The following is a 10,347-nucleotide window of genomic DNA, read 5'->3' as shown; positions in this document are numbered from 1 at the left end:
GATGAAGTTATAAAGAGTACATGAAAAAGATAATGTATCAAATCCATAATCAAGTACTACAACTCAGGAACATTTTTAATTCCCATGGAATTAACATGCCCTACATGCTTATCATAATTCAACGGTTTGGTGAGAGGATCCGCGATGTTATCATCCGTCGCAATCTTGTCAATCACTATCTCTTCTTGCTCCACGTAATCACGGATCAAGTGAGCTTTCCGAAGTACATGTCTAGATTTGTTGCTAGACTTTGGCTCCTTAGCCTGGAAGATGGCACCTCTATTGTCACAATAGATGGTGATCGGGTCATTCGAACTGTGACACCCTTAAATCTAGACTTGATTTTATACGTAAATTCTACAGAAAAACTGGTAGGATATGTTTGTAAATGGTTCAACTAGTCCAAAAACCTGCAATTTCAAAAATTTTTCTAACTAAACCATTCACAACCAATTCCAACTCAAGAAGAGTGTCAAAAACCCTGCAACAACTGATAAACTAATTTACATATATAACTAAAGACGCGGAAATATAAGGATACAAACCAATAATAGAAAGGGAGACATATGTCCCTTCAAATTATATACAAACCAAAAGTATAAAAGGTTTACTAATAGAATAGCCAAAACTAGGTCCAAGGTTCCTTGCTCACTAGCCGTCTGTGACCCCAAACAAAGCATCAACAACCTGTCAATCGCATTTTATATAAACACGAAAGCCACAATTCAGTGGGGAGTAACTTCGAGTCCTCCCAGCCACGAATCGTCAAAATTTATGTAACATGTAACGAAACATGTAAACAAGATGATAAAGAATTCAATTATCAATTATTCTAACATATGAGCCCTAAACTGACCAAACTAAACTAACATGTGAAATATTTAACAAATTGTAATCCAAACTCTATCAACCATAGCCGGCTTGCATCTCACCTTCTATGATTCATAGAATCATCAAACAAGAAAGGGCAATATATCAAAGACAGGCATAAGTTCTTAGCACCGTCAATAGTCACTTTGTAACTCAAGTCTATACCACGAGGTAGGGAAGGTAATCGAACCGGTATCTTGGCTCAGCGGTTACTATTAAGAAAACATGGCCAAGAGACAACACAACCCTAGCCTAAAATCTGCGCAGACCTAGACATGCGGATACACACCACCGCACCCAAGACTCACAACTTTTTTTAAAACAAAGTGAAGTGAGTACCCTAAGGACACCACCGAAGGGTCGGCTAGTACTTAAGCTGACCCCATACTATCAAAATTAGTACCTGAGGTCATGCCCCAACTTGGATAAACATCCACTAGTCAGGAACACAAAGGCTATCAAGCAGTGAACATATACTCGTCAGAGACTATAAAGACCTATCTATGATGAAGGCCGAAATACTCACCTAGGACCTAGTCACAGCTAGTCCCAGCTTGAATATTTTAGCCCACACCACCCAAAACTCACCACATAAGTCAAGTAAGGCACCCACTTAACCTTAAGAGGGCAAAAAGTCCTACTTACCAACATAAATTCTAACATTCTATCATGTGAAAGCTATATAAATGTCTATTTACAAAGATACAATCCCAAATAGTTCCTCAATAAGAATTCAATACTAATTTCCAATCCTAGCAATTATAACAATATAAAAGGCTTTAGGGGAAACTAGGGCCATTACTACAAAATAAAAAGCTATTTAAATTCAACTAACTAAATAAGAAGCTATTTAAATTCAATTAACTACACATGTGAAATAGAGATATAATAAATGGCCTAAAACAAGAAAAAGGCCGATTATCTAATTCATTCAACCGAATTTTTACCCGCAACCCCAGCCCTGCGGCAGTGCGGGTCAAATTGCGGTGACCAATCACTCAATTAATCGACATCGCATCGACCAAAGGGACTAAGGCTCAGTTTTCGGCACAATCAACAAAACATTACAATTATAGCTATAAAATTCATTTTGAGCCTATTAATTACCATTTCATTTTGTAAATTATCCTAACATGTGGTAATTGTCAATATAACATAATTTTTCTACCCTTAGCATAACTTTTAGCTACTTTTGTGATTCTCTTAACAACTTTAACCATGTATACTCATTCTATTTATATCCGTGATGAACCTAAAATGACGGACAAAGCATGGAAAACCGCGAATCAAGCAACGGACCGACCCGGGCCAACCCCAAGACCGGCCGGGGCTGTCGTGGGCCTGCCGGCTGCTGCCGGGCCCGCTGCCGCACCATTTCTTCTCTTTTTTTTTTCATTTTTATACATTATAAGACCGTCTGAAAATTAATTAATCGTCCCCAATTCAATTTTGATAATTTAAACTACCAAAAGGCACAAATTAAGCTTGCATGAAACTAAGTTTAACATGTGAAAAATTACTACCCAAACAAAAATTCACCAAACATACAAAAATCAAAAACATGTGACGATAATTCGTCGAGTAGCTCGAAATATGTTACCTTAAGCTAGAAAAAAGAGCAATTAGCACCTCAAACCCAAACCCTAACTAGCAACTATCCGCTATCTTCAATAATATACGAGTCCCCAAACTCGTCTTCCAATCCTTCACCTAATTAAACAATAAAAACACAAAAATTAAACACAAATACCGAATTTCCGAAAATTAGTCTTAAAAAAACTTAATGAAAACTGAAATTAGAACATACTAAGTTGTAGATCGTGGCGAGGGGATTCCGGAAAGGTAAATTTCGCGAAAAACGGACAAGAAACGAAGGATTTATGACGATTTTGAGCTTGAAATATGTTAATGGTGTTTTGTGGGTTTGATTTGATGATGATGAAGCTAAGAACAAAAAAAATCAGAAAAATAGAATAAAGGGGGAGTGTGTGCGCGTGAAAGGAGAAAGGAAAGGAGAAAAGTACGTACGGGATTTTTAGTCGGGATTTTTACGAGTCGGTTTTGACTCGTTTCAATAATAATTAAATCCGTAAGTCAAACGCAAATTCCGTCAAGTCCAAAGTCTTTAAACACGAGATTACAATAAAATTGAGTATTCACACGACCCATTTCCAAATTCGTTTACCCAACGTTCAAACGAATTGTCATTTTCCCCCCGATACGCCCTTATTTCGAAATAAAAGATTTTACACGGTTTAAACTATTTTTAAACATTTCAAAACTATCAAAATAAATACTTTTCTTCAAAATATAATAAAATTATATTTCTTTGAATTATTTTTACTTTAAATACTTAATTATCACTTTTATTTTGATTAATAAATTATTTAAATATATTAACGTCCAAATTTACGGGCGTTACAATCACCCCTCCTTTTAAAAAGTTTCGTCCTCGAAACTTAGAAGGAGAAATTATAGTTATAAGAAAATATAGATATCTTTTCAATGAAACGGTGATACTCTTGTTGATCAGACAAGAACATCCATATTCATATCAAGATATAAAAATACTTCTTCACCAATAAATGAGAAAACCCATTATTGGGACGTCTCCAACAACGAGATTTAACATTCACTAATGTTAAAACCATTGAAAATCATAAAAGCCTTTTCAACCTTTTAGTTTAAAATTCTATAGTAAGAATACTATCTTTACTAAATATGATTATACAAGGCTTAGAAACTCGGAACAAAAGTAAGAAAAAGGAATACCTTACGGAAATAAATCAAAATTTCATTTTCAAATCCTTAAAAATAGGTTAGGTTTGCAGAAGTGACATAAACTTTCAAGAATGAATCGAAACTGGTAGCTTGAAATATTTAGAAACTCCCTGAAGTGAAAAGTAACTTAGACCTCATAGGAGCAGGTATGCTAAAAGGATTCAAGCTTAACTAATAAAAAAAAAAACTATGATGAATTTTATGGGGTAAGAATTGAAGTCATAATTACAAGGATGTCAAAGATAAAGTTTCATAGGTTACCAACATCAAACTTACGAGAGGAGTATGATGATGTAAGGAAGAGAGATATGAGCGGTAACGCTCATGATCAAGGAAGAAGGGAGATTAGACACCAAGGAAACGCCAGACACTCATATCTCCAATAACAACATCACTCCCAAGAGTCTCCTCAATCGCTTATGTTACTTCTTCCTATCATATTCCCTGGAACAAGATATTTCACTATAAGTGTGATCTCAACGCTCCAAATTCTCAAACATCCCGAAACGACTTTCACAAGCCTAAGGTCAAGACTTCCAACAAAGCTGTATTTGTATCCCACTAGTGTCAACTATGGGTTCCTCAAAAAGTAAACCTTCAATCTAGAGTCCCAATACCATGCTCTAAACTCCAAGAGAAGGTTCCTCAAAAATTCCACAAGGTTCTCATTTCAAAACAAGGTAGTAACATACCAACCTCAAATTATGAAAAATCAATAGGGTCTCAAGTTTTCTATCCTTTTGCTTATTAAGGATTGCCAAAAGCGGATCTACACTCAGCTACAACATCATCCCATCATCTCAAGTACTCAATGCGATATCAAGGTCTATAAATCTATAGGGCTAACAAATTCTTCTCAACACTGAGTCTCTCTCAACTCAAGAACTCTCAAGAGCCAACTAATACCAAATCACATCACCAATCCATTCTGGTCATCAACATCCCCAAGGAGTATTCTTTCCAATTTGATATCCGAAACTTACTTACCATCAAATTCTCAAGGAACAAGGTCATAATTGTAACAAAACCATAAATTGAAATTATGTTCCTTAGCCTAACAATTGGTGTCAACCGTACCATTACCCTTTCTAGTTTCCAAAACAAGTGCTAAAAACCTCCCAATAAAGTAGCTTACTCCCTCTTTCATACCATACCTCAAGTAGTAATCAAAATCACTCACTAAAACCAACTAATAAACCCACATTTAACATTTCTCATATGGTAACATATACATTATCAAACCCTCATCTCCAAAGTGATTATGGAAGTCAAACACAATCCCGACTACTTAGTCAATCCTATATCCTCAAGTCACATCTCACTAACTCCGTAAACATGGTCAATAAGGTACCAACTATACTAAGGAGATAAGGAGTAATAAAGGAATAGAGAAACGGTAAAATATTTTCAAAGGGTGCATGAACCAGACAAGTTAGGAAACTAAGGAGTCAGACCGTAGAGATAACGGTTGACAAAAATAAGAGGTATTCGAGTTAAGAAGATATCTAGGGCAAGAAGAAGATACATAAACTTTGGCATAAGAACAGGGTTCAACAAATGTTAAAGAGAAGGAAAGGAGAATAGAAGCGGCACAATGAAAGGGTTACCGCTTACCAAACACTCATCAAAACTTATGATCGATATGATAAGGTTACATCACTAAGGTATTCAACCAAGCCCCAAAAGTCTACCAAATTATAAGGCTAACTAGGACCCCACAATGGTAGGTATTCCTCAACTCAATTGATTCTAAGAGCCAAAATCAATTCACCACACAAATTCATTTGTTACCATCCATGTCCCAAAGTATCTCCTTTACAATTCTCGTCATTGAACTTCACTTACTATGTCATCTCCAAGTACCCTGGCTTGTTTACTCCATCATCTCACCACTTAATACTTCTAGTTTCCGATACCATAAATTGGAATCACATCCTTGAACTCACGAACTATATCGAACAACATTCCACCAAAATTCCCAAATTCAGATATGTTTTATAAGGTCAACAAGGGCTACTCTATACTAGATTTGGTCAACTTAAAAGGTTTAACAAACTAACTAATTCCGAAGTACAATACCAATCCATTAATCAACATCAATGTCCTATTGTATTCCTTTCAAGGCCCACAAGGATTAGGGCTAACTATCATACCTTTAATTCTCCACAAGAAATATCGAGACTCTCAAATGGAGTAGCTTAGGTTCATTCCATCCTATGTTCTAAGTTAGTACCCATACTGAATTATCTATAACAAACAAGCTCTCTATAGACATAAATCCCAAGGTATTTTCTCAACTCACTAAACTCTCACATTAAGCACAACTAACAAGATTAACCAAAGGATCCCAAGTTATATCCTCCTATACCACTCAAACCTTAACCAATCAATTTCTCAACTCGTTCACGCCCTCCAAAGTTACATTCTCTCAAAACTGGGTTCTCTTGGACAAGGGAACTATCCAGCGGTATAAAAGGAACGTGTCCACATGGACTTTATTATAAGAAGAAGACGAACCTAAGATGAAACGGGAGAAAGAATTGAAAGGTAGTTACCTAGGCGAGATAAGAGGAATTTGAAAAACGAATGACCAACGAAAATGGAAGATTAAGGTAAGATACACTGAATACGAAAAGAAATATCAAGAAAGTGGAAGCATTCTACATTTGGCATAACCAACCTTTAGTGGCACCAAAACTAATAACTAACAATCAACAAACCTAACAATTAGCAATCACAAACAGACTACCACATAAAATCTTAATTCTACCCATCCTACCCTTCTCTCAAGTTTATTATTTTAAGGTCAAGTGATTTCTAAGTGGGGTGCACAAACGTGCATTGGGAGCAATAGGCTCTGATACCAACTGTGACACCCTTAAATCTAGACTTGATTTTATACGTAAATTCTACAGAAAAACTGGTAGGATATGTTTGTAAATGGTTCAACTAGTCCAAAAACCTGCAATTTCAAAAATTTTTCTAACTAAACCATTTACAAACATATCCTACCAGTTTTTCTGTAGAATTTACGTATAAAATCAAGTCTAGATTTAAGGGTGTCACACGAACTAGGAACTACCGAAAGCCCTTGTAAGAATTGACGCATCCATATCGCTTCCTTTGCTGCCTCCGAAGCGGCATAGTACTCGGATTGAGTAGTAGAATCTGCTACAACACTCTGTTTGGAACTCTTCCACCACCACCAAGACCATTAAGAGTGAAGACGAACCCGGACCGAGATTTTGAATCATCTCGATCCGTTTGGAAGTTAACATCTCACAGAATCGGTTGCGCATAGCTTAGTATCGCCTCCATAAGTCAATACCCAATCTTTAGTCCTCCGTAGGTACTTGAGGATATTTTTGACTGCTATCCAGTGTGTTTCACCTGGAGTCTTTTGGTACCGACTCGTCATACTCAATGCATATGTCACGTCTGGACGTGTGCATATTATGGCATACATGATCGATCCTATTGCAGATGCATAAGGAACACGACTCATGCGCTCAATCCCTTCAGGCGTCGTGGGTGACTGAGACTTGCTCAACTGCATCCCAGTCGTCATAGGAAGGTTTCCCTTCTTGGAGTTGGTCATGCTGAACCTCTCAAGAACCTTATCCAAATAAGACTCCTGACTAAGTGATAACATCCGTCGTGATCTATCTCGGTAGATACGGATTCCCAAAATACGTTGTACCTCACCCAGATCTTTCATCTGGAAATGGTTCTTCAACCATTCTTTAACCGAAGAAAGGAGAGGAATGTCATTCCCAATCAAGAGTATGTCATCGACATACAATATCAAGAATACAATCTTGCTCCCACTCGACTTGATATATAAGCATGGTTCCTCGACCGATCGAGTGAAACCATACTCTTTTATCACTTGGTCGAAACGATGATTCCAATTCCGAGAAGCTTGTTTAAGTCCGTAAATGGAACGCTTAAGCTTGCATACTTTCTTAGGATGCTCAGGATCTATGAAACCTTCGGGTTGCACCATGTACAACTCTTCCTCCAAACAACCGTTTAAGAAGGCGGTTTTCACATCCATTTGCCAAATCTCATAATCATGAAATGCGGCAATCGCTAAGATTATCCGAATGAAACGTAGCATGACTACAGGTGCAAAAATCTCATCATAATGCAATCCTTGCACTTGAGTGAAACCTTTTGCCACAAGTCGTGCCTTATATATATCTGGTTGCGCGTCTACAGAACGCTTTATTTTGTAAAGCCATTTGCACTGTAGAGGTTTTACCTTATTAGGTAAATCAACTAGATCCCATACGTTATTCTCATACATGGAGTCCATCTCGGATTGCATGGCTTCGAGCCATAGCTTTGAGTCGGAACAGGCCATAGCACCTTTATAGGTTGCGGGTTCATTACTTTCTAGAAGTAAAACGTCATTCTCCTCGACAATACCAATGTATCTGTCCGGAGGATGAGAGTCTCTACCCGACCTCCTAGGTTCCTCAGGAATATTAACCGTATCATCAGTTGGAGGTACAGCTTCCTCCATCTGTTCCTCGGTTGTTGGTTCTGGAATCTCCGACAGCTCGAAGGTTCTATTACTTGACTTGTTCTCGAGAAATTCTTTCTCTAAGAACGTCGCACTAGCCGCAACAAAAACTCGATGTTCGGTAGGCGAATAGAAGTAATGATGAAATGTTCCTTTTGGATAACCTATAAAGTATGTCTTGACCGATCGCGGGACGAGCTTATCCTCGTGTCTCCACTTGACATAAGCCTCGCAGCCCCAAACCCGAATAAAGGACAAGTTAGGGACCGTTCCCTTCCAAATTTCATATGGAGTCTTGTCGACAGCTTTAGACGGACTTCGGTTAAGTATAAGAGCGGCTGACAAAAGAGCATAACCCCATAATGAATCAGGCACCACCGTGTGACTCATCATGGATCGAACCATATCAAGTAAGGTTCGATTTCTCCGTTCGGACACACCATTCAATTGAGGTGTTCCAGGTGGAGTTAACTGCAAAACGATTCCACAGTCTTTCAGGTGTTGATCAAACTCATTTGAAAAATATTCGCGACCCCGATCTGAACGGAGTGATTTAATCTTTCTACCCAGTTGGTTATGTACCCTATTCTGGTATTCCTTGAATTTCTCAAAGGACTCACTTTTATGCTTCATTAAGTAGACATATCCGTATCTACTCAAATCGTCCGTGAAAGTGATAAAATATCTATAGCCATCTCTAGCGGTAATTGACATAGGTCCACATACGTCCGTATGTGTGAGTCCTAATAGGTCACTAGCGCGCATTCCAACACCTTTGAAGGAAATTCGAGTCATCTTGCCAATGAGACATGATTCACACGTGTCATATGTAGAAAAATCGAATGCGGGAATAGTCCCATTATCGACGAGTTTCTTCACGCGTTTCTCATTTATGTGTCCCATTCGACAATGCCATAGATAGGTTTGATCTTTGTCACCAACCTTTAATTTCTTATTATTCATGTGTAATACTTCTGTGGTTTGATCTAAGATGTAAATTTCATTCATGGAAACTGTTTTGCCATAAATCATTTCATTAAAAGAGAAAATACAACTATTATCCTTTATTGAAAATGTAAAACCGTCTTTAGCAAGTACGGAAACAGAAATAATGTTCTTAGATAAACTGGGTACATAGTAACAGTTATTTAAAGATAACTCAAAACCACTAGGGAGTTGGATTACATATGTCCCCTTCGAGGCAGCAGCAACTCGTGCTCCATTCCTGACTCGTAGGTCCACATCACCTTTTTCGAGAGGTATGATGTTCTTTAGGCCCTGCAAATGATTACACAGATGAGAACCACAACCAGTATCAAGTACCCAAGTTCCGAAACTTGCATGGTTAATCTCAATCATATGAATATAAGATGACATACCAACAGGAACGACGCGGCCTGCCTTGATGTCCTCACGGTAGACGGGACAGTTCCTCCTCTAATGTCCAGTCTTGTGACAATGGTGGCACTCTATGTCACCGCCCTTGCTCTTTGTCTTGCCCTGTGAGCCACTAGTCTCACCAGGCGCACTCTTACCGTTTCCTGGCTTCTTGAACTTTGGCTTACCTACAGTTAGGTCGCCATGAGCCTTGCCCTTACCTTTACTCTTGTTGTGAATCGTGAGAACATCCTGCTTCATGCTCCCACTCAATTTCATATCCTTCTCGGTCTGTACGAGAAGGGTGTGTAGCTCATGAGGACTCTTTTTCAAGTCATTCATGTAGTAGTTCGCCCTGAAAAGGGCAAAACCATCGTGAAGAGAATGAAGCATTCGGTCAATGACAATGCTCTCACTGATTCTACAATTCAGTGTCTCCAGCTTCTCGACATTCTCAATCATGTGAAGAATGTGTGGGCTAACTGGTTGGCCCTTCTGGAGTTTCGCATCAAAGAAGCGACAGGTATGCTCATATGTAACGATTCTCGGTGCTTTTGAGAACTCGTTAGTGAGCGTAGTGAAAATCTTGTTTGCACTTTGGGCAATGAAGCATCTCTGTAAATTGGTTTCCATTGCAAAGATGAATACGTTCTTTATCGCACCCGCTTCCATAACGAAATCACTATAAGCGAGTGACTCGTTGACTCCTGCATTTGGGCCTGGGTTGACCGGTATTGGCTCAGTTAAATACCTGAGCTTACCGTCAGCGATGGCGCATTCCGTAGTGCCGC

The 10,347-nt window shown here is 38.4% G+C and overlaps 1 long non-coding RNA gene across 1 annotated transcript; it reads right to left on the bottom strand.

Annotated features, from left to right (window-relative positions):
• Positions 1-316: 316 nt before the first annotated feature.
• LOC141645928 (uncharacterized) lies at positions 317-3,097 on the bottom strand. The gene is made up of 3 exons (XR_012545227.1): positions 2,678-3,097; positions 2,471-2,580; positions 317-687 (listed from the first exon to the last, which is right to left on the bottom strand). It is a non-coding gene; the product is annotated as an uncharacterized LOC141645928 (long non-coding RNA).
• Between the last annotated feature and the right edge of the window lie 7,250 nt (positions 3,098-10,347).

The sequence above is a fragment of the Silene latifolia genome, chromosome 3 (assembly GCF_048544455.1).
Source record: "Silene latifolia isolate original U9 population chromosome 3, ASM4854445v1, whole genome shotgun sequence".
Lineage (NCBI taxonomy): Eukaryota > Viridiplantae > Streptophyta > Magnoliopsida > Caryophyllales > Caryophyllaceae > Silene > Silene latifolia.
Note: the sequence above shows the minus strand (reverse complement) of the source record. Positions and strands in the feature narration are given on the sequence as shown.